At 43.4% G+C, this 19187-nt stretch overlaps 50 non-coding genes across 50 annotated transcripts; 25 read left to right on the top strand and 25 right to left on the bottom strand.

Annotated features, from left to right (window-relative positions):
- Positions 1–228: 228 nt before the first annotated feature.
- Positions 229–300, bottom strand: Trnaq-cug (transfer RNA glutamine (anticodon CUG)). The gene has a single exon. It is a non-coding gene; the product is annotated as a tRNA-Gln (tRNA).
- Positions 301–547: 247 nt separating this feature from the next.
- On the top strand, positions 548–636 carry Trnay-gua (transfer RNA tyrosine (anticodon GUA)). Its single transcript is given in 2 exon segments — positions 548–584; positions 601–636. It is a non-coding gene; the product is annotated as a tRNA-Tyr (tRNA).
- A 358-nt stretch (positions 637–994) lies between these two features.
- Trnaq-cug (transfer RNA glutamine (anticodon CUG)) lies at positions 995–1066 on the bottom strand. The gene has a single exon. It is a non-coding gene; the product is annotated as a tRNA-Gln (tRNA).
- A 247-nt stretch (positions 1067–1313) lies between these two features.
- Trnay-gua (transfer RNA tyrosine (anticodon GUA)) lies at positions 1314–1402 on the top strand. Its single transcript is given in 2 exon segments — positions 1314–1350; positions 1367–1402. It is a non-coding gene; the product is annotated as a tRNA-Tyr (tRNA).
- Positions 1403–1760: 358 nt separating this feature from the next.
- On the bottom strand, positions 1761–1832 carry Trnaq-cug (transfer RNA glutamine (anticodon CUG)). The gene has a single exon. It is a non-coding gene; the product is annotated as a tRNA-Gln (tRNA).
- Positions 1833–2079: 247 nt separating this feature from the next.
- On the top strand, positions 2080–2168 carry Trnay-gua (transfer RNA tyrosine (anticodon GUA)). Its single transcript is given in 2 exon segments — positions 2080–2116; positions 2133–2168. It is a non-coding gene; the product is annotated as a tRNA-Tyr (tRNA).
- A 358-nt stretch (positions 2169–2526) lies between these two features.
- Positions 2527–2598, bottom strand: Trnaq-cug (transfer RNA glutamine (anticodon CUG)). Its single transcript has one exon. It is a non-coding gene; the product is annotated as a tRNA-Gln (tRNA).
- Positions 2599–2845: 247 nt separating this feature from the next.
- On the top strand, positions 2846–2934 carry Trnay-gua (transfer RNA tyrosine (anticodon GUA)). The gene is given in 2 exon segments: positions 2846–2882; positions 2899–2934. It is a non-coding gene; the product is annotated as a tRNA-Tyr (tRNA).
- Positions 2935–3292: 358 nt separating this feature from the next.
- Trnaq-cug (transfer RNA glutamine (anticodon CUG)) lies at positions 3293–3364 on the bottom strand. The gene has a single exon. It is a non-coding gene; the product is annotated as a tRNA-Gln (tRNA).
- Positions 3365–3611: 247 nt separating this feature from the next.
- Positions 3612–3700, top strand: Trnay-gua (transfer RNA tyrosine (anticodon GUA)). The gene is given in 2 exon segments: positions 3612–3648; positions 3665–3700. It is a non-coding gene; the product is annotated as a tRNA-Tyr (tRNA).
- Positions 3701–4058: 358 nt separating this feature from the next.
- Trnaq-cug (transfer RNA glutamine (anticodon CUG)) lies at positions 4059–4130 on the bottom strand. Its single transcript has one exon. It is a non-coding gene; the product is annotated as a tRNA-Gln (tRNA).
- Positions 4131–4377: 247 nt separating this feature from the next.
- Positions 4378–4466, top strand: Trnay-gua (transfer RNA tyrosine (anticodon GUA)). The gene is given in 2 exon segments: positions 4378–4414; positions 4431–4466. It is a non-coding gene; the product is annotated as a tRNA-Tyr (tRNA).
- Positions 4467–4824: 358 nt separating this feature from the next.
- On the bottom strand, positions 4825–4896 carry Trnaq-cug (transfer RNA glutamine (anticodon CUG)). The gene has a single exon. It is a non-coding gene; the product is annotated as a tRNA-Gln (tRNA).
- A 247-nt stretch (positions 4897–5143) lies between these two features.
- Positions 5144–5232, top strand: Trnay-gua (transfer RNA tyrosine (anticodon GUA)). Its single transcript is given in 2 exon segments — positions 5144–5180; positions 5197–5232. It is a non-coding gene; the product is annotated as a tRNA-Tyr (tRNA).
- A 358-nt stretch (positions 5233–5590) lies between these two features.
- Positions 5591–5662, bottom strand: Trnaq-cug (transfer RNA glutamine (anticodon CUG)). The gene has a single exon. It is a non-coding gene; the product is annotated as a tRNA-Gln (tRNA).
- A 247-nt stretch (positions 5663–5909) lies between these two features.
- On the top strand, positions 5910–5998 carry Trnay-gua (transfer RNA tyrosine (anticodon GUA)). Its single transcript is given in 2 exon segments — positions 5910–5946; positions 5963–5998. It is a non-coding gene; the product is annotated as a tRNA-Tyr (tRNA).
- Positions 5999–6356: 358 nt separating this feature from the next.
- Positions 6357–6428, bottom strand: Trnaq-cug (transfer RNA glutamine (anticodon CUG)). The gene has a single exon. It is a non-coding gene; the product is annotated as a tRNA-Gln (tRNA).
- Positions 6429–6675: 247 nt separating this feature from the next.
- On the top strand, positions 6676–6764 carry Trnay-gua (transfer RNA tyrosine (anticodon GUA)). The gene is given in 2 exon segments: positions 6676–6712; positions 6729–6764. It is a non-coding gene; the product is annotated as a tRNA-Tyr (tRNA).
- Positions 6765–7122: 358 nt separating this feature from the next.
- On the bottom strand, positions 7123–7194 carry Trnaq-cug (transfer RNA glutamine (anticodon CUG)). Its single transcript has one exon. It is a non-coding gene; the product is annotated as a tRNA-Gln (tRNA).
- A 247-nt stretch (positions 7195–7441) lies between these two features.
- Trnay-gua (transfer RNA tyrosine (anticodon GUA)) lies at positions 7442–7530 on the top strand. The gene is given in 2 exon segments: positions 7442–7478; positions 7495–7530. It is a non-coding gene; the product is annotated as a tRNA-Tyr (tRNA).
- A 358-nt stretch (positions 7531–7888) lies between these two features.
- On the bottom strand, positions 7889–7960 carry Trnaq-cug (transfer RNA glutamine (anticodon CUG)). The gene has a single exon. It is a non-coding gene; the product is annotated as a tRNA-Gln (tRNA).
- Positions 7961–8207: 247 nt separating this feature from the next.
- On the top strand, positions 8208–8296 carry Trnay-gua (transfer RNA tyrosine (anticodon GUA)). The gene is given in 2 exon segments: positions 8208–8244; positions 8261–8296. It is a non-coding gene; the product is annotated as a tRNA-Tyr (tRNA).
- Positions 8297–8654: 358 nt separating this feature from the next.
- Positions 8655–8726, bottom strand: Trnaq-cug (transfer RNA glutamine (anticodon CUG)). Its single transcript has one exon. It is a non-coding gene; the product is annotated as a tRNA-Gln (tRNA).
- A 247-nt stretch (positions 8727–8973) lies between these two features.
- Trnay-gua (transfer RNA tyrosine (anticodon GUA)) lies at positions 8974–9062 on the top strand. Its single transcript is given in 2 exon segments — positions 8974–9010; positions 9027–9062. It is a non-coding gene; the product is annotated as a tRNA-Tyr (tRNA).
- Positions 9063–9420: 358 nt separating this feature from the next.
- Trnaq-cug (transfer RNA glutamine (anticodon CUG)) lies at positions 9421–9492 on the bottom strand. Its single transcript has one exon. It is a non-coding gene; the product is annotated as a tRNA-Gln (tRNA).
- A 247-nt stretch (positions 9493–9739) lies between these two features.
- Trnay-gua (transfer RNA tyrosine (anticodon GUA)) lies at positions 9740–9828 on the top strand. The gene is given in 2 exon segments: positions 9740–9776; positions 9793–9828. It is a non-coding gene; the product is annotated as a tRNA-Tyr (tRNA).
- Positions 9829–10186: 358 nt separating this feature from the next.
- On the bottom strand, positions 10187–10258 carry Trnaq-cug (transfer RNA glutamine (anticodon CUG)). Its single transcript has one exon. It is a non-coding gene; the product is annotated as a tRNA-Gln (tRNA).
- A 247-nt stretch (positions 10259–10505) lies between these two features.
- Positions 10506–10594, top strand: Trnay-gua (transfer RNA tyrosine (anticodon GUA)). The gene is given in 2 exon segments: positions 10506–10542; positions 10559–10594. It is a non-coding gene; the product is annotated as a tRNA-Tyr (tRNA).
- Positions 10595–10952: 358 nt separating this feature from the next.
- Positions 10953–11024, bottom strand: Trnaq-cug (transfer RNA glutamine (anticodon CUG)). Its single transcript has one exon. It is a non-coding gene; the product is annotated as a tRNA-Gln (tRNA).
- Positions 11025–11271: 247 nt separating this feature from the next.
- Positions 11272–11360, top strand: Trnay-gua (transfer RNA tyrosine (anticodon GUA)). The gene is given in 2 exon segments: positions 11272–11308; positions 11325–11360. It is a non-coding gene; the product is annotated as a tRNA-Tyr (tRNA).
- A 358-nt stretch (positions 11361–11718) lies between these two features.
- On the bottom strand, positions 11719–11790 carry Trnaq-cug (transfer RNA glutamine (anticodon CUG)). Its single transcript has one exon. It is a non-coding gene; the product is annotated as a tRNA-Gln (tRNA).
- A 247-nt stretch (positions 11791–12037) lies between these two features.
- On the top strand, positions 12038–12126 carry Trnay-gua (transfer RNA tyrosine (anticodon GUA)). The gene is given in 2 exon segments: positions 12038–12074; positions 12091–12126. It is a non-coding gene; the product is annotated as a tRNA-Tyr (tRNA).
- A 358-nt stretch (positions 12127–12484) lies between these two features.
- Positions 12485–12556, bottom strand: Trnaq-cug (transfer RNA glutamine (anticodon CUG)). The gene has a single exon. It is a non-coding gene; the product is annotated as a tRNA-Gln (tRNA).
- Positions 12557–12803: 247 nt separating this feature from the next.
- Positions 12804–12892, top strand: Trnay-gua (transfer RNA tyrosine (anticodon GUA)). Its single transcript is given in 2 exon segments — positions 12804–12840; positions 12857–12892. It is a non-coding gene; the product is annotated as a tRNA-Tyr (tRNA).
- Positions 12893–13250: 358 nt separating this feature from the next.
- Positions 13251–13322, bottom strand: Trnaq-cug (transfer RNA glutamine (anticodon CUG)). Its single transcript has one exon. It is a non-coding gene; the product is annotated as a tRNA-Gln (tRNA).
- Positions 13323–13569: 247 nt separating this feature from the next.
- Positions 13570–13658, top strand: Trnay-gua (transfer RNA tyrosine (anticodon GUA)). The gene is given in 2 exon segments: positions 13570–13606; positions 13623–13658. It is a non-coding gene; the product is annotated as a tRNA-Tyr (tRNA).
- Positions 13659–14016: 358 nt separating this feature from the next.
- Trnaq-cug (transfer RNA glutamine (anticodon CUG)) lies at positions 14017–14088 on the bottom strand. Its single transcript has one exon. It is a non-coding gene; the product is annotated as a tRNA-Gln (tRNA).
- A 247-nt stretch (positions 14089–14335) lies between these two features.
- Trnay-gua (transfer RNA tyrosine (anticodon GUA)) lies at positions 14336–14424 on the top strand. The gene is given in 2 exon segments: positions 14336–14372; positions 14389–14424. It is a non-coding gene; the product is annotated as a tRNA-Tyr (tRNA).
- Positions 14425–14782: 358 nt separating this feature from the next.
- Trnaq-cug (transfer RNA glutamine (anticodon CUG)) lies at positions 14783–14854 on the bottom strand. Its single transcript has one exon. It is a non-coding gene; the product is annotated as a tRNA-Gln (tRNA).
- Positions 14855–15101: 247 nt separating this feature from the next.
- Positions 15102–15190, top strand: Trnay-gua (transfer RNA tyrosine (anticodon GUA)). Its single transcript is given in 2 exon segments — positions 15102–15138; positions 15155–15190. It is a non-coding gene; the product is annotated as a tRNA-Tyr (tRNA).
- A 358-nt stretch (positions 15191–15548) lies between these two features.
- Positions 15549–15620, bottom strand: Trnaq-cug (transfer RNA glutamine (anticodon CUG)). Its single transcript has one exon. It is a non-coding gene; the product is annotated as a tRNA-Gln (tRNA).
- A 247-nt stretch (positions 15621–15867) lies between these two features.
- Trnay-gua (transfer RNA tyrosine (anticodon GUA)) lies at positions 15868–15956 on the top strand. Its single transcript is given in 2 exon segments — positions 15868–15904; positions 15921–15956. It is a non-coding gene; the product is annotated as a tRNA-Tyr (tRNA).
- Positions 15957–16314: 358 nt separating this feature from the next.
- Positions 16315–16386, bottom strand: Trnaq-cug (transfer RNA glutamine (anticodon CUG)). The gene has a single exon. It is a non-coding gene; the product is annotated as a tRNA-Gln (tRNA).
- Positions 16387–16633: 247 nt separating this feature from the next.
- Trnay-gua (transfer RNA tyrosine (anticodon GUA)) lies at positions 16634–16722 on the top strand. The gene is given in 2 exon segments: positions 16634–16670; positions 16687–16722. It is a non-coding gene; the product is annotated as a tRNA-Tyr (tRNA).
- A 358-nt stretch (positions 16723–17080) lies between these two features.
- Positions 17081–17152, bottom strand: Trnaq-cug (transfer RNA glutamine (anticodon CUG)). The gene has a single exon. It is a non-coding gene; the product is annotated as a tRNA-Gln (tRNA).
- Positions 17153–17399: 247 nt separating this feature from the next.
- Positions 17400–17488, top strand: Trnay-gua (transfer RNA tyrosine (anticodon GUA)). Its single transcript is given in 2 exon segments — positions 17400–17436; positions 17453–17488. It is a non-coding gene; the product is annotated as a tRNA-Tyr (tRNA).
- A 358-nt stretch (positions 17489–17846) lies between these two features.
- Positions 17847–17918, bottom strand: Trnaq-cug (transfer RNA glutamine (anticodon CUG)). The gene has a single exon. It is a non-coding gene; the product is annotated as a tRNA-Gln (tRNA).
- Positions 17919–18165: 247 nt separating this feature from the next.
- On the top strand, positions 18166–18254 carry Trnay-gua (transfer RNA tyrosine (anticodon GUA)). Its single transcript is given in 2 exon segments — positions 18166–18202; positions 18219–18254. It is a non-coding gene; the product is annotated as a tRNA-Tyr (tRNA).
- A 358-nt stretch (positions 18255–18612) lies between these two features.
- Trnaq-cug (transfer RNA glutamine (anticodon CUG)) lies at positions 18613–18684 on the bottom strand. Its single transcript has one exon. It is a non-coding gene; the product is annotated as a tRNA-Gln (tRNA).
- A 247-nt stretch (positions 18685–18931) lies between these two features.
- Trnay-gua (transfer RNA tyrosine (anticodon GUA)) lies at positions 18932–19020 on the top strand. Its single transcript is given in 2 exon segments — positions 18932–18968; positions 18985–19020. It is a non-coding gene; the product is annotated as a tRNA-Tyr (tRNA).
- Positions 19021–19187: the final 167 nt, after the last annotated feature.

Here is a 19187-nt window from a genome sequence, read left to right as displayed (position 1 = left end):
ATTCTTAGCCTCCGTAGGTTAATGATAAATCTTCGAATTATCTTAAAATTGCTTGCTCTTACAGGCATTACTCGTTTAATGTGCTATATAGGTCACATAGTCGCACCAATATTCAGCCGTTTCATAGACGTCTCGTTATTTACACAAACGTAGGAACTAAATCCCTGAGCCTATCACTGCTACTTCCTCGGCGAGAAACGCTTATTACAGAAAATTTAGACTAAACGAAGGTTCCACCGAGATTCGAACTCGGATCGCTGGATTCAGAGTCCAGAGTGCTAACCGTTACACCATGGAACCAGACAGGAGCATGGGACTCGTAAATACACTTAGCAGTACTCTGACATAATTCAGACACTTCCTACTTGCATTTTTTAACCTAATTGATACGATCGAGCATTATAAAACTTAATCTGGGCAATGTTTGCAGTTGCAGCCGATGGCTGCATTTCTGTGCGTCTATATGGCCGCGCTGAGTAGCTGTGTGTGGAAACGAAAGACAGGGACGGAGCTAAAGCAATCAGTACGAATAACAAAGTAAGCAGAGCCTCTGGTAGCTCAGTTGGTAGAGCGGTGGACTGTAGTGGAGGATTCACAGTTATCCATAGGTCGCTGGTTCAAATCCGGCCCAGAGGACTGTTTTTCTAATCTCACGAGCAAAGAGGCTCCAGAGCATGCCCACTCGGTCAGAACCTCCCTATGTTTTAAACCTATTTTAAAGGAAATTCATTTGCTCAGCTTGTAATAGCTAGTTGATAATCATGGGATTCTTAGCCTCCGTAGGTTAATGATAAATCTTCGAATTATCTTAAAATTGCTTGCTCTTACAGGCATTACTCGTTTAATGTGCTATATAGGTCACATAGTCGCACCAATATTCAGCCGTTTCATAGACGTCTCGTTATTTACACAAACGTAGGAACTAAATCCCTGAGCCTATCACTGCTACTTCCTCGGCGAGAAACGCTTATTACAGAAAATTTAGACTAAACGAAGGTTCCACCGAGATTCGAACTCGGATCGCTGGATTCAGAGTCCAGAGTGCTAACCGTTACACCATGGAACCAGACAGGAGCATGGGACTCGTAAATACACTTAGCAGTACTCTGACATAATTCAGACACTTCCTACTTGCATTTTTTAACCTAATTGATACGATCGAGCATTATAAAACTTAATCTGGGCAATGTTTGCAGTTGCAGCCGATGGCTGCATTTCTGTGCGTCTATATGGCCGCGCTGAGTAGCTGTGTGTGGAAACGAAAGACAGGGACGGAGCTAAAGCAATCAGTACGAATAACAAAGTAAGCAGAGCCTCTGGTAGCTCAGTTGGTAGAGCGGTGGACTGTAGTGGAGGATTCACAGTTATCCATAGGTCGCTGGTTCAAATCCGGCCCAGAGGACTGTTTTTCTAATCTCACGAGCAAAGAGGCTCCAGAGCATGCCCACTCGGTCAGAACCTCCCTATGTTTTAAACCTATTTTAAAGGAAATTCATTTGCTCAGCTTGTAATAGCTAGTTGATAATCATGGGATTCTTAGCCTCCGTAGGTTAATGATAAATCTTCGAATTATCTTAAAATTGCTTGCTCTTACAGGCATTACTCGTTTAATGTGCTATATAGGTCACATAGTCGCACCAATATTCAGCCGTTTCATAGACGTCTCGTTATTTACACAAACGTAGGAACTAAATCCCTGAGCCTATCACTGCTACTTCCTCGGCGAGAAACGCTTATTACAGAAAATTTAGACTAAACGAAGGTTCCACCGAGATTCGAACTCGGATCGCTGGATTCAGAGTCCAGAGTGCTAACCGTTACACCATGGAACCAGACAGGAGCATGGGACTCGTAAATACACTTAGCAGTACTCTGACATAATTCAGACACTTCCTACTTGCATTTTTTAACCTAATTGATACGATCGAGCATTATAAAACTTAATCTGGGCAATGTTTGCAGTTGCAGCCGATGGCTGCATTTCTGTGCGTCTATATGGCCGCGCTGAGTAGCTGTGTATGGAAACGAAAGACAGGGACGGAGCTAAAGCAATCAGTACGAATAACAAAGTAAGCAGAGCCTCTGGTAGCTCAGTTGGTAGAGCGGTGGACTGTAGTGGAGGATTCACAGTTATCCATAGGTCGCTGGTTCAAATCCGGCCCAGAGGACTGTTTTTCTAATCTCACGAGCAAAGAGGCTCCAGAGCATGCCCACTCGGTCAGAACCTCCCTATGTTTTAAACCTATTTTAAAGGAAATTCATTTGCTCAGCTTGTAATAGCTAGTTGATAATCATGGGATTCTTAGCCTCCGTAGGTTAATGATAAATCTTCGAATTATCTTAAAATTGCTTGCTCTTACAGGCATTACTCGTTTAATGTGCTATATAGGTCACATAGTCGCACCAATATTCAGCCGTTTCATAGACGTCTCGTTATTTACACAAACGTAGGAACTAAATCCCTGAGCCTATCACTGCTACTTCCTCGGCGAGAAACGCTTATTACAGAAAATTTAGACTAAACGAAGGTTCCACCGAGATTCGAACTCGGATCGCTGGATTCAGAGTCCAGAGTGCTAACCGTTACACCATGGAACCAGACAGGAGCATGGGACTCGTAAATACACTTAGCAGTACTCTGACATAATTCAGACACTTCCTACTTGCATTTTTTAACCTAATTGATACGATCGAGCATTATAAAACTTAATCTGGGCAATGTTTGCAGTTGCAGCCGATGGCTGCATTTCTGTGCGTCTATATGGCCGCGCTGAGTAGCTGTGTGTGGAAACGAAAGACAGGGACGGAGCTAAAGCAATCAGTACGAATAACAAAGTAAGCAGAGCCTCTGGTAGCTCAGTTGGTAGAGCGGTGGACTGTAGTGGAGGATTCACAGTTATCCATAGGTCGCTGGTTCAAATCCGGCCCAGAGGACTGTTTTTCTAATCTCACGAGCAAAGAGGCTCCAGAGCATGCCCACTCGGTCAGAACCTCCCTATGTTTTAAACCTATTTTAAAGGAAATTCATTTGCTCAGCTTGTAATAGCTAGTTGATAATCATGGGATTCTTAGCCTCCGTAGGTTAATGATAAATCTTCGAATTATCTTAAAATTGCTTGCTCTTACAGGCATTACTCGTTTAATGTGCTATATAGGTCACATAGTCGCACCAATATTCAGCCGTTTCATAGACGTCTCGTTATTTACACAAACGTAGGAACTAAATCCCTGAGCCTATCACTGCTACTTCCTCGGCGAGAAACGCTTATTACAGAAAATTTAGACTAAACGAAGGTTCCACCGAGATTCGAACTCGGATCGCTGGATTCAGAGTCCAGAGTGCTAACCGTTACACCATGGAACCAGACAGGAGCATGGGACTCGTAAATACACTTAGCAGTACTCTGACATAATTCAGACACTTCCTACTTGCATTTTTTAACCTAATTGATACGATCGAGCATTATAAAACTTAATCTGGGCAATGTTTGCAGTTGCAGCCGATGGCTGCATTTCTGTGCGTCTATATGGCCGCGCTGAGTAGCTGTGTGTGGAAACGAAAGACAGGGACGGAGCTAAAGCAATCAGTACGAATAACAAAGTAAGCAGAGCCTCTGGTAGCTCAGTTGGTAGAGCGGTGGACTGTAGTGGAGGATTCACAGTTATCCATAGGTCGCTGGTTCAAATCCGGCCCAGAGGACTGTTTTTCTAATCTCACGAGCAAAGAGGCTCCAGAGCATGCCCACTCGGTCAGAACCTCCCTATGTTTTAAACCTATTTTAAAGGAAATTCATTTGCTCAGCTTGTAATAGCTAGTTGATAATCATGGGATTCTTAGCCTCCGTAGGTTAATGATAAATCTTCGAATTATCTTAAAATTGCTTGCTCTTACAGGCATTACTCGTTTAATGTGCTATATAGGTCACATAGTCGCACCAATATTCAGCCGTTTCATAGACGTCTCGTTATTTACACAAACGTAGGAACTAAATCCCTGAGCCTATCACTGCTACTTCCTCGGCGAGAAACGCTTATTACAGAAAATTTAGACTAAACGAAGGTTCCACCGAGATTCGAACTCGGATCGCTGGATTCAGAGTCCAGAGTGCTAACCGTTACACCATGGAACCAGACAGGAGCATGGGACTCGTAAATACACTTAGCAGTACTCTGACATAATTCAGACACTTCCTACTTGCATTTTTTAACCTAATTGATACGATCGAGCATTATAAAACTTAATCTGGGCAATGTTTGCAGTTGCAGCCGATGGCTGCATTTCTGTGCGTCTATATGGCCGCGCTGAGTAGCTGTGTGTGGAAACGAAAGACAGGGACGGAGCTAAAGCAATCAGTACGAATAACAAAGTAAGCAGAGCCTCTGGTAGCTCAGTTGGTAGAGCGGTGGACTGTAGTGGAGGATTCACAGTTATCCATAGGTCGCTGGTTCAAATCCGGCCCAGAGGACTGTTTTTCTAATCTCACGAGCAAAGAGGCTCCAGAGCATGCCCACTCGGTCAGAACCTCCCTATGTTTTAAACCTATTTTAAAGGAAATTCATTTGCTCAGCTTGTAATAGCTAGTTGATAATCATGGGATTCTTAGCCTCCGTAGGTTAATGATAAATCTTCGAATTATCTTAAAATTGCTTGCTCTTACAGGCATTACTCGTTTAATGTGCTATATAGGTCACATAGTCGCACCAATATTCAGCCGTTTCATAGACGTCTCGTTATTTACACAAACGTAGGAACTAAATCCCTGAGCCTATCACTGCTACTTCCTCGGCGAGAAACGCTTATTACAGAAAATTTAGACTAAACGAAGGTTCCACCGAGATTCGAACTCGGATCGCTGGATTCAGAGTCCAGAGTGCTAACCGTTACACCATGGAACCAGACAGGAGCATGGGACTCGTAAATACACTTAGCAGTACTCTGACATAATTCAGACACTTCCTACTTGCATTTTTTAACCTAATTGATACGATCGAGCATTATAAAACTTAATCTGGGCAATGTTTGCAGTTGCAGCCGATGGCTGCATTTCTGTGCGTCAATATGGCCGCGCTGAGTAGCTGTGTGTGGAAACGAAAGACAGGGACGGAGCTAAAGCAATCAGTACGAATAACAAAGTAAGCAGAGCCTCTGGTAGCTCAGTTGGTAGAGCGGTGGACTGTAGTGGAGGATTCACAGTTATCCATAGGTCGCTGGTTCAAATCCGGCCCAGAGGACTGTTTTTCTAATCTCACGAGCAAAGAGGCTCCAGAGCATGCCCACTCGGTCAGAACCTCCCTATGTTTTAAACCTATTTTAAAGGAAATTCATTTGCTCAGCTTGTAATAGCTAGTTGATAATCATGGGATTCTTAGCCTCCGTAGGTTAATGATAAATCTTCGAATTATCTTAAAATTGCTTGCTCTTACAGGCATTACTCGTTTAATGTGCTATATAGGTCACATAGTCGCACCAATATTCAGCCGTTTCATAGACGTCTCGTTATTTACACAAACGTAGGAACTAAATCCCTGAGCCTATCACTGCTACTTCCTCGGCGAGAAACGCTTATTACAGAAAATTTAGACTAAACGAAGGTTCCACCGAGATTCGAACTCGGATCGCTGGATTCAGAGTCCAGAGTGCTAACCGTTACACCATGGAACCAGACAGGAGCATGGGACTCGTAAATACACTTAGCAGTACTCTGACATAATTCAGACACTTCCTACTTGCATTTTTTAACCTAATTGATACGATCGAGCATTATAAAACTTAATCTGGGCAATGTTTGCAGTTGCAGCCGATGGCTGCATTTCTGTGCGTCTATATGGCCGCGCTGAGTAGCTGTGTGTGGAAACGAAAGACAGGGACGGATCTAAAGCAATCAGTACGAATAACAAAGTAAGCAGAGCCTCTGGTAGCTCAGTTGGTAGAGCGGTGGACTGTAGTGGAGGATTCACAGTTATCCATAGGTCGCTGGTTCAAATCCGGCCCAGAGGACTGTTTTTCTAATCTCACGAGCAAAGAGGCTCCAGAGCATGCCCACTCGGTCAGAACCTCCCTATGTTTTAAACCTATTTTAAAGGAAATTCATTTGCTCAGCTTGTAATAGCTAGTTGATAATCATGGGATTCTTAGCCTCCGTAGGTTAATGATAAATCTTCGAATTATCTTAAAATTGCTTGCTCTTACAGGCATTACTCGTTTAATGTGCTATATAGGTCACATAGTCGCACCAATATTCAGCCGTTTCATAGACGTCTCGTTATTTACACAAACGTAGGAACTAAATCCCTGAGCCTATCACTGCTACTTCCTCGGCGAGAAACGCTTATTACAGAAAATTTAGACTAAACGAAGGTTCCACCGAGATTCGAACTCGGATCGCTGGATTCAGAGTCCAGAGTGCTAACCGTTACACCATGGAACCAGACAGGAGCATGGGACTCGTAAATACACTTAGCAGTACTCTGACATAATTCAGACACTTCCTACTTGCATTTTTTAACCTAATTGATACGATCGAGCATTATAAAACTTAATCTGGGCAATGTTTGCAGTTGCAGCCGATGGCTGCATTTCTGTGCGTCTATATGGCCGCGCTGAGTAGCTGTGTGTGGAAACGAAAGACAGGGACGGAGCTAAAGCAATCAGTACGAATAACAAAGTAAGCAGAGCCTCTGGTAGCTCAGTTGGTAGAGCGGTGGACTGTAGTGGAGGATTCACAGTTATCCATAGGTCGCTGGTTCAAATCCGGCCCAGAGGACTGTTTTTCTAATCTCACGAGCAAAGAGGCTCCAGAGCATGCCCACTCGGTCAGAACCTCCCTATGTTTTAAACCTATTTTAAAGGAAATTCATTTGCTCAGCTTGTAATAGCTAGTTGATAATCATGGGATTCTTAGCCTCCGTAGGTTAATGATAAATCTTCGAATTATCTTAAAATTGCTTGCTCTTACAGGCATTACTCGTTTAATGTGCTATATAGGTCACATAGTCGCACCAATATTCAGCCGTTTCATAGACGTCTCGTTATTTACACAAACGTAGGAACTAAATCCCTGAGCCTATCACTGCTACTTCCTCGGCGAGAAACGCTTATTACAGAAAATTTAGACTAAACGAAGGTTCCACCGAGATTCGAACTCGGATCGCTGGATTCAGAGTCCAGAGTGCTAACCGTTACACCATGGAACCAGACAGGAGCATGGGACTCGTAAATACACTTAGCAGTACTCTGACATAATTCAGACACTTCCTACTTGCATTTTTTAACCTAATTGATACGATCGAGCATTATAAAACTTAATCTGGGCAATGTTTGCAGTTGCAGCCGATGGCTGCATTTCTGTGCGTCTATATGGCCGCGCTGAGTAGCTGTGTGTGGAAACGAAAGACAGGGACGGAGCTAAAGCAATCAGTACGAATAACAAAGTAAGCAGAGCCTCTGGTAGCTCAGTTGGTAGAGCGGTGGACTGTAGTGGAGGATTCACAGTTATCCATAGGTCGCTGGTTCAAATCCGGCCCAGAGGACTGTTTTTCTAATCTCACGAGCAAAGAGGCTCCAGAGCATGCCCACTCGGTCAGAACCTCCCTATGTTTTAAACCTATTTTAAAGGAAATTCATTTGCTCAGCTTGTAATAGCTAGTTGATAATCATGGGATTCTTAGCCTCCGTAGGTTAATGATAAATCTTCGAATTATCTTAAAATTGCTTGCTCTTACAGGCATTACTCGTTTAATGTGCTATATAGGTCACATAGTCGCACCAATATTCAGCCGTTTCATAGACGTCTCGTTATTTACACAAACGTAGGAACTAAATCCCTGAGCCTATCACTGCTACTTCCTCGGCGAGAAACGCTTATTACAGAAAATTTAGACTAAACGAAGGTTCCACCGAGATTCGAACTCGGATCGCTGGATTCAGAGTCCAGAGTGCTAACCGTTACACCATGGAACCAGACAGGAGCATGGGACTCGTAAATACACTTAGCAGTACTCTGACATAATTCAGACACTTCCTACTTGCATTTTTTAACCTAATTGATACGATCGAGCATTATAAAACTTAATCTGGGCAATGTTTGCAGTTGCAGCCGATGGCTGCATTTCTGTGCGTCTATATGGCCGCGCTGAGTAGCTGTGTGTGGAAACGAAAGACAGGGACGGAGCTAAAGCAATCAGTACGAATAACAAAGTAAGCAGAGCCTCTGGTAGCTCAGTTGGTAGAGCGGTGGACTGTAGTGGAGGATTCACAGTTATCCATAGGTCGCTGGTTCAAATCCGGCCCAGAGGACTGTTTTTCTAATCTCACGAGCAAAGAGGCTCCAGAGCATGCCCACTCGGTCAGAACCTCCCTATGTTTTAAACCTATTTTAAAGGAAATTCATTTGCTCAGCTTGTAATAGCTAGTTGATAATCATGGGATTCTTAGCCTCCGTAGGTTAATGATAAATCTTCGAATTATCTTAAAATTGCTTGCTCTTACAGGCATTACTCGTTTAATGTGCTATATAGGTCACATAGTCGCACCAATATTCAGCCGTTTCATAGACGTCTCGTTATTTACACAAACGTAGGAACTAAATCCCTGAGCCTATCACTGCTACTTCCTCGGCGAGAAACGCTTATTACAGAAAATTTAGACTAAACGAAGGTTCCACCGAGATTCGAACTCGGATCGCTGGATTCAGAGTCCAGAGTGCTAACCGTTACACCATGGAACCAGACAGGAGCATGGGACTCGTAAATACACTTAGCAGTACTCTGACATAATTCAGACACTTCCTACTTGCATTTTTTAACCTAATTGATACGATCGAGCATTATAAAACTTAATCTGGGCAATGTTTGCAGTTGCAGCCGATGGCTGCATTTCTGTGCGTCTATATGGCCGCGCTGAGTAGCTGTGTGTGGAAACGAAAGACAGGGACGGAGCTAAAGCAATCAGTACGAATAACAAAGTAAGCAGAGCCTCTGGTAGCTCAGTTGGTAGAGCGGTGGACTGTAGTGGAGGATTCACAGTTATCCATAGGTCGCTGGTTCAAATCCGGCCCAGAGGACTGTTTTTCTAATCTCACGAGCAAAGAGGCTCCAGAGCATGCCCACTCGGTCAGAACCTCCCTATGTTTTAAACCTATTTTAAAGGAAATTCATTTGCTCAGCTTGTAATAGCTAGTTGATAATCATGGGATTCTTAGCCTCCGTAGGTTAATGATAAATCTTCGAATTATCTTAAAATTGCTTGCTCTTACAGGCATTACTCGTTTAATGTGCTATATAGGTCACATAGTCGCACCAATATTCAGCCGTTTCATAGACGTCTCGTTATTTACACAAACGTAGGAACTAAATCCCTGAGCCTATCACTGCTACTTCCTCGGCGAGAAACGCTTATTACAGAAAATTTAGACTAAACGAAGGTTCCACCGAGATTCGAACTCGGATCGCTGGATTCAGAGTCCAGAGTGCTAACCGTTACACCATGGAACCAGACAGGAGCATGGGACTCGTAAATACACTTAGCAGTACTCTGACATAATTCAGACACTTCCTACTTGCATTTTTTAACCTAATTGATACGATCGAGCATTATAAAACTTAATCTGGGCAATGTTTGCAGTTGCAGCCGATGGCTGCATTTCTGTGCGTCTATATGGCCGCGCTGAGTAGCTGTGTGTGGAAACGAAAGACAGGGACGGAGCTAAAGCAATCAGTACGAATAACAAAGTAAGCAGAGCCTCTGGTAGCTCAGTTGGTAGAGCGGTGGACTGTAGTGGAGGATTCACAGTTATCCATAGGTCGCTGGTTCAAATCCGGCCCAGAGGACTGTTTTTCTAATCTCACGAGCAAAGAGGCTCCAGAGCATGCCCACTCGGTCAGAACCTCCCTATGTTTTAAACCTATTTTAAAGGAAATTCATTTGCTCAGCTTGTAATAGCTAGTTGATAATCATGGGATTCTTAGCCTCCGTAGGTTAATGATAAATCTTCGAATTATCTTAAAATTGCTTGCTCTTACAGGCATTACTCGTTTAATGTGCTATATAGGTCACATAGTCGCACCAATATTCAGCCGTTTCATAGACGTCTCGTTATTTACACAAACGTAGGAACTAAATCCCTGAGCCTATCACTGCTACTTCCTCGGCGAGAAACGCTTATTACAGAAAATTTAGACTAAACGAAGGTTCCACCGAGATTCGAACTCGGATCGCTGGATTCAGAGTCCAGAGTGCTAACCGTTACACCATGGAACCAGACAGGAGCATGGGACTCGTAAATACACTTAGCAGTACTCTGACATAATTCAGACACTTCCTACTTGCATTTTTTAACCTAATTGATACGATCGAGCATTATAAAACTTAATCTGGGCAATGTTTGCAGTTGCAGCCGATGGCTGCATTTCTGTGCGTCTATATGGCCGCGCTGAGTAGCTGTGTGTGGAAACGAAAGACAGGGACGGAGCTAAAGCAATCAGTACGAATAACAAAGTAAGCAGAGCCTCTGGTAGCTCAGTTGGTAGAGCGGTGGACTGTAGTGGAGGATTCACAGTTATCCATAGGTCGCTGGTTCAAATCCGGCCCAGAGGACTGTTTTTCTAATCTCACGAGCAAAGAGGCTCCAGAGCATGCCCACTCGGTCAGAACCTCCCTATGTTTTAAACCTATTTTAAAGGAAATTCATTTGCTCAGCTTGTAATAGCTAGTTGATAATCATGGGATTCTTAGCCTCCGTAGGTTAATGATAAATCTTCGAATTATCTTAAAATTGCTTGCTCTTACAGGCATTACTCGTTTAATGTGCTATATAGGTCACATAGTCGCACCAATATTCAGCCGTTTCATAGACGTCTCGTTATTTACACAAACGTAGGAACTAAATCCCTGAGCCTATCACTGCTACTTCCTCGGCGAGAAACGCTTATTACAGAAAATTTAGACTAAACGAAGGTTCCACCGAGATTCGAACTCGGATCGCTGGATTCAGAGTCCAGAGTGCTAACCGTTACACCATGGAACCAGACAGGAGCATGGGACTCGTAAATACACTTAGCAGTACTCTGACATAATTCAGACACTTCCTACTTGCATTTTTTAACCTAATTGATACGATCGAGCATTATAAAACTTAATCTGGGCAATGTTTGCAGTTGCAGCCGATGGCTGCATTTCTGTGCGTCTATATGGCCGCGCTGAGTAGCTGTGTGTGGAAACGAAAGACAGGGACGGAGCTAAAGCAATCAGTACGAATAACAAAGTAAGCAGAGCCTCTGGTAGCTCAGTTGGTAGAGCGGTGGACTGTAGTGGAGGATTCACAGTTATCCATAGGTCGCTGGTTCAAATCCGGCCCAGAGGACTGTTTTTCTAATCTCACGAGCAAAGAGGCTCCAGAGCATGCCCACTCGGTCAGAACCTCCCTATGTTTTAAACCTATTTTAAAGGAAATTCATTTGCTCAGCTTGTAATAGCTAGTTGATAATCATGGGATTCTTAGCCTCCGTAGGTTAATGATAAATCTTCGAATTATCTTAAAATTGCTTGCTCTTACAGGCATTACTCGTTTAATGTGCTATATAGGTCACATAGTCGCACCAATATTCAGCCGTTTCATAGACGTCTCGTTATTTACACAAACGTAGGAACTAAATCCCTGAGCCTATCACTGCTACTTCCTCGGCGAGAAACGCTTATTACAGAAAATTTAGACTAAACGAAGGTTCCACCGAGATTCGAACTCGGATCGCTGGATTCAGAGTCCAGAGTGCTAACCGTTACACCATGGAACCAGACAGGAGCATGGGACTCGTAAATACACTTAGCAGTACTCTGACATAATTCAGACACTTCCTACTTGCATTTTTTAACCTAATTGATACGATCGAGCATTATAAAACTTAATCTGGGCAATGTTTGCAGTTGCAGCCGATGGCTGCATTTCTGTGCGTCTATATGGCCGCGCTGAGTAGCTGTGTGTGGAAACGAAAGACAGGGACGGAGCTAAAGCAATCAGTACGAATAACAAAGTAAGCAGAGCCTCTGGTAGCTCAGTTGGTAGAGCGGTGGACTGTAGTGGAGGATTCACAGTTATCCATAGGTCGCTGGTTCAAATCCGGCCCAGAGGACTGTTTTTCTAATCTCACGAGCAAAGAGGCTCCAGAGCATGCCCACTCGGTCAGAACCTCCCTATGTTTTAAACCTATTTTAAAGGAAATTCATTTGCTCAGCTTGTAATAGCTAGTTGATAATCATGGGATTCTTAGCCTCCGTAGGTTAATGATAAATCTTCGAATTATCTTAAAATTGCTTGCTCTTACAGGCATTACTCGTTTAATGTGCTATATAGGTCACATAGTCGCACCAATATTCAGCCGTTTCATAGACGTCTCGTTATTTACACAAACGTAGGAACTAAATCCCTGAGCCTATCACTGCTACTTCCTCGGCGAGAAACGCTTATTACAGAAAATTTAGACTAAACGAAGGTTCCACCGAGATTCGAACTCGGATCGCTGGATTCAGAGTCCAGAGTGCTAACCGTTACACCATGGAACCAGACAGGAGCATGGGACTCGTAAATACACTTAGCAGTACTCTGACATAATTCAGACACTTCCTACTTGCATTTTTTAACCTAATTGATACGATCGAGCATTATAAAACTTAATCTGGGCAATGTTTGCAGTTGCAGCCGATGGCTGCATTTCTGTGCGTCTATATGGCCGCGCTGAGTAGCTGTGTGTGGAAACGAAAGACAGGGACGGAGCTAAAGCAATCAGTACGAATAACAAAGTAAGCAGAGCCTCTGGTAGCTCAGTTGGTAGAGCGGTGGACTGTATTGGAGGATTCACAGTTATCCATAGGTCGCTGGTTCAAATCCGGCCCAGAGGACTGTTTTTCTAATCTCACGAGCAAAGAGGCTCCAGAGCATGCCCACTCGGTCAGAACCTCCCTATGTTTTAAACCTATTTTAAAGGAAATTCATTTGCTCAGCTTGTAATAGCTAGTTGATAATCATGGGATTCTTAGCCTCCGTAGGTTAATGATAAATCTTCGAATTATCTTAAAATTGCTTGCTCTTACAGGCATTACTCGTTTAATGTGCTATATAGGTCACATAGTCGCACCAATATTCAGCCGTTTCATAGACGTCTCGTTATTTACACAAACGTAGGAACTAAATCCCTGAGCCTATCACTGCTACTTCCTCGGCGAGAAACGCTTATTACAGAAAATTTAGACTAAACGAAGGTTCCACCGAGATTCTAACTCGGATCGCTGGATTCAGAGTCCAGAGTGCTAACCGTTACACCATGGAACCAGACAGGAGCATGGGACTCGTAAATACACTTAGCAGTACTCTGACATAATTCAGACACTTCCTACTTGCATTTTTTAACCTAATTGATACGATCGAGCATTATAAAACTTAATCTGGGCAATGTTTGCAGTTGCAGCCGATGGCTGCATTTCTGTGCGTCTATATGGCCGCGCTGAGTAGCTGTGTGTGGAAACGAAAGACAGGGACGGAGCTAAAGCAATCAGTACGAATAACAAAGTAAGCAGAGCCTCTGGTAGCTCAGTTGGTAGAGCGGTGGACTGTAGTGGAGGATTCACAGTTATCCATAGGTCGCTGGTTCAAATCCGGCCCAGAGGACTGTTTTTCTAATCTCACGAGCAAAGAGGCTCCAGAGCATGCCCACTCGGTCAGAACCTCCCTATGTTTTAAACCTATTTTAAAGGAAATTCATTTGCTCAGCTTGTAATAGCTAGTTGATAATCATGGGATTCTTAGCCTCCGTAGGTTAATGATAAATCTTCGAATTATCTTAAAATTGCTTGCTCTTACAGGCATTACTCGTTTAATGTGCTATATAGGTCACATAGTCGCACCAATATTCAGCCGTTTCATAGACGTCTCGTTATTTACACAAACGTAGGAACTAAATCCCTGAGCCTATCACTGCTACTTCCTCGGCGAGAAACGCTTATTACAGAAAATTTAGACTAAACGAAGGTTCCACCGAGATTCGAACTCGGATCGCTGGATTCAGAGTCCAGAGTGCTAACCGTTACACCATGGAACCAGACAGGAGCATGGGACTCGTAAATACACTTAGCAGTACTCTGACATAATTCAGACACTTCCTACTTGCATTTTTTAACCTAATTGATACGATCGAGCATTATAAAACTTAATCTGGGCAATGTTTGCAGTTGCAGCCGATGGCTGCATTTCTGTGCGTCTATATGGCCGCGCTGAGTAGCTGTGTGTGGAAACGAAAGACAGGGACGGAGCTAAAGCAATCAGTACGAATAACAAAGTAAGCAGAGCCTCTGGTAGCTCAGTTGGTAGAGCGGTGGACTGTAGTGGAGGATTCACAGTTATCCATAGGTCGCTGGTTCAAATCCGGCCCAGAGGACTGTTTTTCTAATCTCACGAGCAAAGAGGCTCCAGAGCATGCCCACTCGGTCAGAACCTCCCTATGTTTTAAACCTATTTTAAAGGAAATTCATTTGCTCAGCTTGTAATAGCTAGTTGATAATCATGGGATTCTTAGCCTCCGTAGGTTAATGATAAATCTTCGAATTATCTTAAAATTGCTTGCTCTTACAGGCATTACTCGTTTAATGTGCTATATAGGTCACATAGTCGCACCAATATTCAGCCGTTTCATAGACGTCTCGTTATTTACACAAACGTAGGAACTAAATCCCTGAGCCTATCACTGCTACTTCCTCGGCGAGAAACGCTTATTACAGAAAATTTAGACTAAACGAAGGTTCCACCGAGATTCGAACTCGGATCGCTGGATTCAGAGTCCAGAGTGCTAACCGTTACACCATGGAACCAGACAGGAGCATGGGACTCGTAAATACACTTAGCAGTACTCTGACATAATTCAGACACTTCCTACTTGCATTTTTTAACCTAATTGATACGATCGAGCATTATAAAACTTAATCTGGGCAATGTTTGCAGTTGCAGCCGATGGCTGCATTTCTGTGCGTCTATATGGCCGCGCTGAGTAGCTGTGTGTGGAAACGAAAGACAGGGACGGAGCTAAAGCAATCAGTACGAATAACAAAGTAAGCAGAGCCTCTGGTAGCTCAGTTGGTAGAGCGGTGGACTGTAGTGGAGGATTCACAGTTATCCATAGGTCGCTGGTTCAAATCCGGCCCAGAGGACTGTTTTTCTAATCTCACGAGCAAAGAGGCTCCAGAGCATGCCCACTCGGTCAGAACCTCCCTATGTTTTAAACCTATTTTAAAGGAAATTCATTTGCTCAGCTTGTAATAGCTAGTTGATAATCATGGGATTCTTAGCCTCCGTAGGTTAATGATAAATCTTCGAATTATCTTAAAATTGCTTGCTCTTACAGGCATTACTCGTTTAATGTGCTATATAGGTCACATAGTCGCACCAATATTCAGCCGTTTCATAGACGTCTCGTTATTTACACAAACGTAGGAACTAAATCCCTGAGCCTATCACTGCTACTTCCTCGGCGAGAAACGCTTATTACAGAAAATTTAGACTAAACGAAGGTTCCACCGAGATTCTAACTCGGATCGCTGGATTCAGAGTCCAGAGTGCTAACCGTTACACCATGGAACCAGACAGGAGCATGGGACTCGTAAATACACTTAGCAGTACTCTGACATAATTCAGACACTTCCTACTTGCATTTTTTAACCTAATTGATACGATCGAGCATTATAAAACTTAATCTGGGCAATGTTTGCAGTTGCAGCCGATGGCTGCATTTCTGTGCGTCTATATGGCCGCGCTGAGTAGCTGTGTGTGGAAACGAAAGACAGGGACGGAGCTAAAGCAATCAGTACGAATAACAAAGTAAGCAGAGCCTCTGGTAGCTCAGTTGGTAGAGCGGTGGACTGTAGTGGAGGATTCACAGTTATCCATAGGTCGCTGGTTCAAATCCGGCCCAGAGGACTGTTTTTCTAATCTCACGAGCAAAGAGGCTCCAGAGCATGCCCACTCGGTCAGAACCTCCCTATGTTTTAAACCTATTTTAAAGGAAATTCATTTGCTCAGCTTGTAATAGCTAGTTGATAATCATGGGATTCTTAGCCTCCGTAGGTTAATGATAAATCTTCGAATTATCTTAAAATTGCTTGCTCTTACAGGCATTACTCGTTTAATGTGCTATATAGGTCACATAGTCGCACCAATATTCAGCCGTTTCATAGACGTCTCGTTATTTACACAAACGTAGGAACTAAATCCCTGAGCCTATCACTGCTACTTCCTCGGCGAGAAACGCTTATTACAGAAAATTTAGACTAAACGAAGGTTCCACCGAGATTCGAACTCGGATCGCTGGATTCAGAGTCCAGAGTGCTAACCGTTACACCATGGAACCAGACAGGAGCATGGGACTCGTAAATACACTTAGCAGTACTCTGACATAATTCAGACACTTCCTACTTGCATTTTTTAACCTAATTGATACGATCGAGCATTATAAAACTTAATCTGGGCAATGTTTGCAGTTGCAGCCGATGGCTGCATTTCTGTGCGTCTATATGGCCGCGCTGAGTAGCTGTGTGTGGAAACGAAAGACAGGGACGGAGCTAAAGCAATCAGTACGAATAACAAAGTAAGCAGAGCCTCTGGTAGCTCAGTTGGTAGAGCGGTGGACTGTAGTGGAGGATTCACAGTTATCCATAGGTCGCTGGTTCAAATCCGGCCCAGAGGACTGTTTTTCTAATCTCACGAGCAAAGAGGCTCCAGAGCATGCCCACTCGGTCAGAACCTCCCTATGTTTTAAACCTATTTTAAAGGAAATTCATTTGCTCAGCTTGTAATAGCTAGTTGATAATCATGGGATTCTTAGCCTCCGTAGGTTAATGATAAATCTTCGAATTATCTTAAAATTGCTTGCTCTTACAGGCATTACTCGTTTAATGTGCTATATAGGTCACATAGTCGCACCAATATTCAGCCGTTTCATAGACGTCTCGTTATTTACACAAACGTAGGAACTAAATCCCTGAGCCTATCACTGCTACTTCCTCGGCGAGAAACGCTTATTACAGAAAATTTAGACTAAACGAAGGTTCCACCGAGATTCGAACTCGGATCGCTGGATTCAGAGTCCAGAGTGCTAACCGTTACACCATGGAACCAGACAGGAGCATGGGACTCGTAAATACACTTAGCAGTACTCTGACATAATTCAGACACTTCCTACTTGCATTTTTTAACCTAATTGATACGATCGAGCATTATAAAACTTAATCTGGGCAATGTTTGCAGTTGCAGCCGATGGCTGCATTTCTGTGCGTCTATATGGCCGCGCTGAGTAGCTGTGTGTGGAAACGAAAGACAGGGACGGAGCTAAAGCAATCAGTACGAATAACAAAGTAAGCAGAGCCTCTGGTAGCTCAGTTGGTAGAGCGGTGGACTGTAGTGGAGGATTCACAGTTATCCATAGGTCGCTGGTTCAAATCCGGCCCAGAGGACTGTTTTTCTAATCTCACGAGCAAAGAGGCTCCAGAGCATGCCCACTCGGTCAGAACCTCCCTATGTTTTAAACCTATTTTAAAGGAAATTCATTTGCTCAGCTTGTAATAGCTAGTTGATAATCATGGGATTCTTAGCCTCCGTAGGTTAATGATAAATCTTCGAATTATCTTAAAATTGCTTGCTCTTACAGGCATTACTCGTTTAATGTGCTATATAGGTCACATAGTCGCACCAATATTCAGCCGTTTCATAGACGTCTCGTTATTTACACAAACGTAGGAACTAAATCCCTGAGCCTATCACTGCTACTTCCTCGGCGAGAAACGCTTATTACAGAAAATTTAGACTAAACGAAGGTTCCACCGAGATTCGAACTCGGATCGCTGGATTCAGAGTCCAGAGTGCTAACCGTTACACCATGGAACCAGACAGGAGCATGGGACTCGTAAATACACTTAGCAGTACTCTGACATAATTCAGACACTTCCTACTTGCATTTTTTAACCTAATTGATACGATCGAGCATTATAAAACTTAATCTGGGCAATGTTTGCAGTTGCAGCCGATGGCTGCATTTCTGTGCGTCTATATGGCCGCGCTGAGTAGCTGTGTGTGGAAACGAAAGACAGGGACGGAGCTAAAGCAATCAGTACGAATAACAAAGTAAGCAGAGCCTCTGGTAGCTCAGTTGGTAGAGCGGTGGACTGTAGTGGAGGATTCACAGTTATCCATAGGTCGCTGGTTCAAATCCGGCCCAGAGGACTGTTTTTCTAATCTCACGAGCAAAGAGGCTCCAGAGCATGCCCACTCGGTCAGAACCTCCCTATGTTTTAAACCTATTTTAAAGGAAATTCATTTGCTCAGCTTGTAATAGCTAGTTGATAATCATGGGATTCTTAGCCTCCGTAGGTTAATGATAAATCTTCGAATTATCTTAAAATTGCTTGCTCTTACAGGCATTACTCGTTTAATGTGCTATATAGGTCACATAGTCGCACCAATATTCAGCCGTTTCATAGACGTCTCGTTATTTACACAAACGTAGGAACTAAATCCCTGAGCCTATCACTGCTACTTCCTCGGCGAGAAACGCTTATTACAGAAAATTTAGACTAAACGAAGGTTCCACCGAGATTCGAACTCGGATCGCTGGATTCAGAGTCCAGAGTGCTAACCGTTACACCATGGAACCAGACAGGAGCATGGGACTCGTAAATACACTTAGCAGTACTCTGACATAATTCAGACACTTCCTACTTGCATTTTTTAACCTAATTGATACGATCGAGCATTATAAAACTTAATCTGGGCAATGTTTGCAGTTGCAGCCGATGGCTGCATTTCTGTGCGTCTATATGGCCGCGCTGAGTAGCTGTGTGTGGAAACGAAAGACAGGGACGGAGCTAAAGCAATCAGTACGAATAACAAAGTAAGCAGAGCCTCTGGTAGCTCAGTTGGTAGAGCGGTGGACTGTAGTGGAGGATTCACAGTTATCCATAGGTCGCTGGTTCAAATCCGGCCCAGAGGACTGTTTTTCTAATCTCACGAGCAAAGAGGCTCCAGAGCATGCCCACTCGGTCAGAACCTCCCTATGTTTTAAACCTATTTTAAAGGAAATTCATTTGCTCAGCTTGTAATAGCTAGTTGATAATCATGGGATTCTTAGCCTCCGTAGGTTAATGATAAATCTTCGAA

This window comes from Schistocerca cancellata, unplaced genomic scaffold, assembly GCF_023864275.1.
Source record: "Schistocerca cancellata isolate TAMUIC-IGC-003103 unplaced genomic scaffold, iqSchCanc2.1 HiC_scaffold_710, whole genome shotgun sequence".
Classification (NCBI taxonomy): Eukaryota; Metazoa; Arthropoda; class Insecta; order Orthoptera; family Acrididae; genus Schistocerca; species Schistocerca cancellata.
Note: the sequence above shows the minus strand (reverse complement) of the source record. Positions and strands in the feature narration are given on the sequence as shown.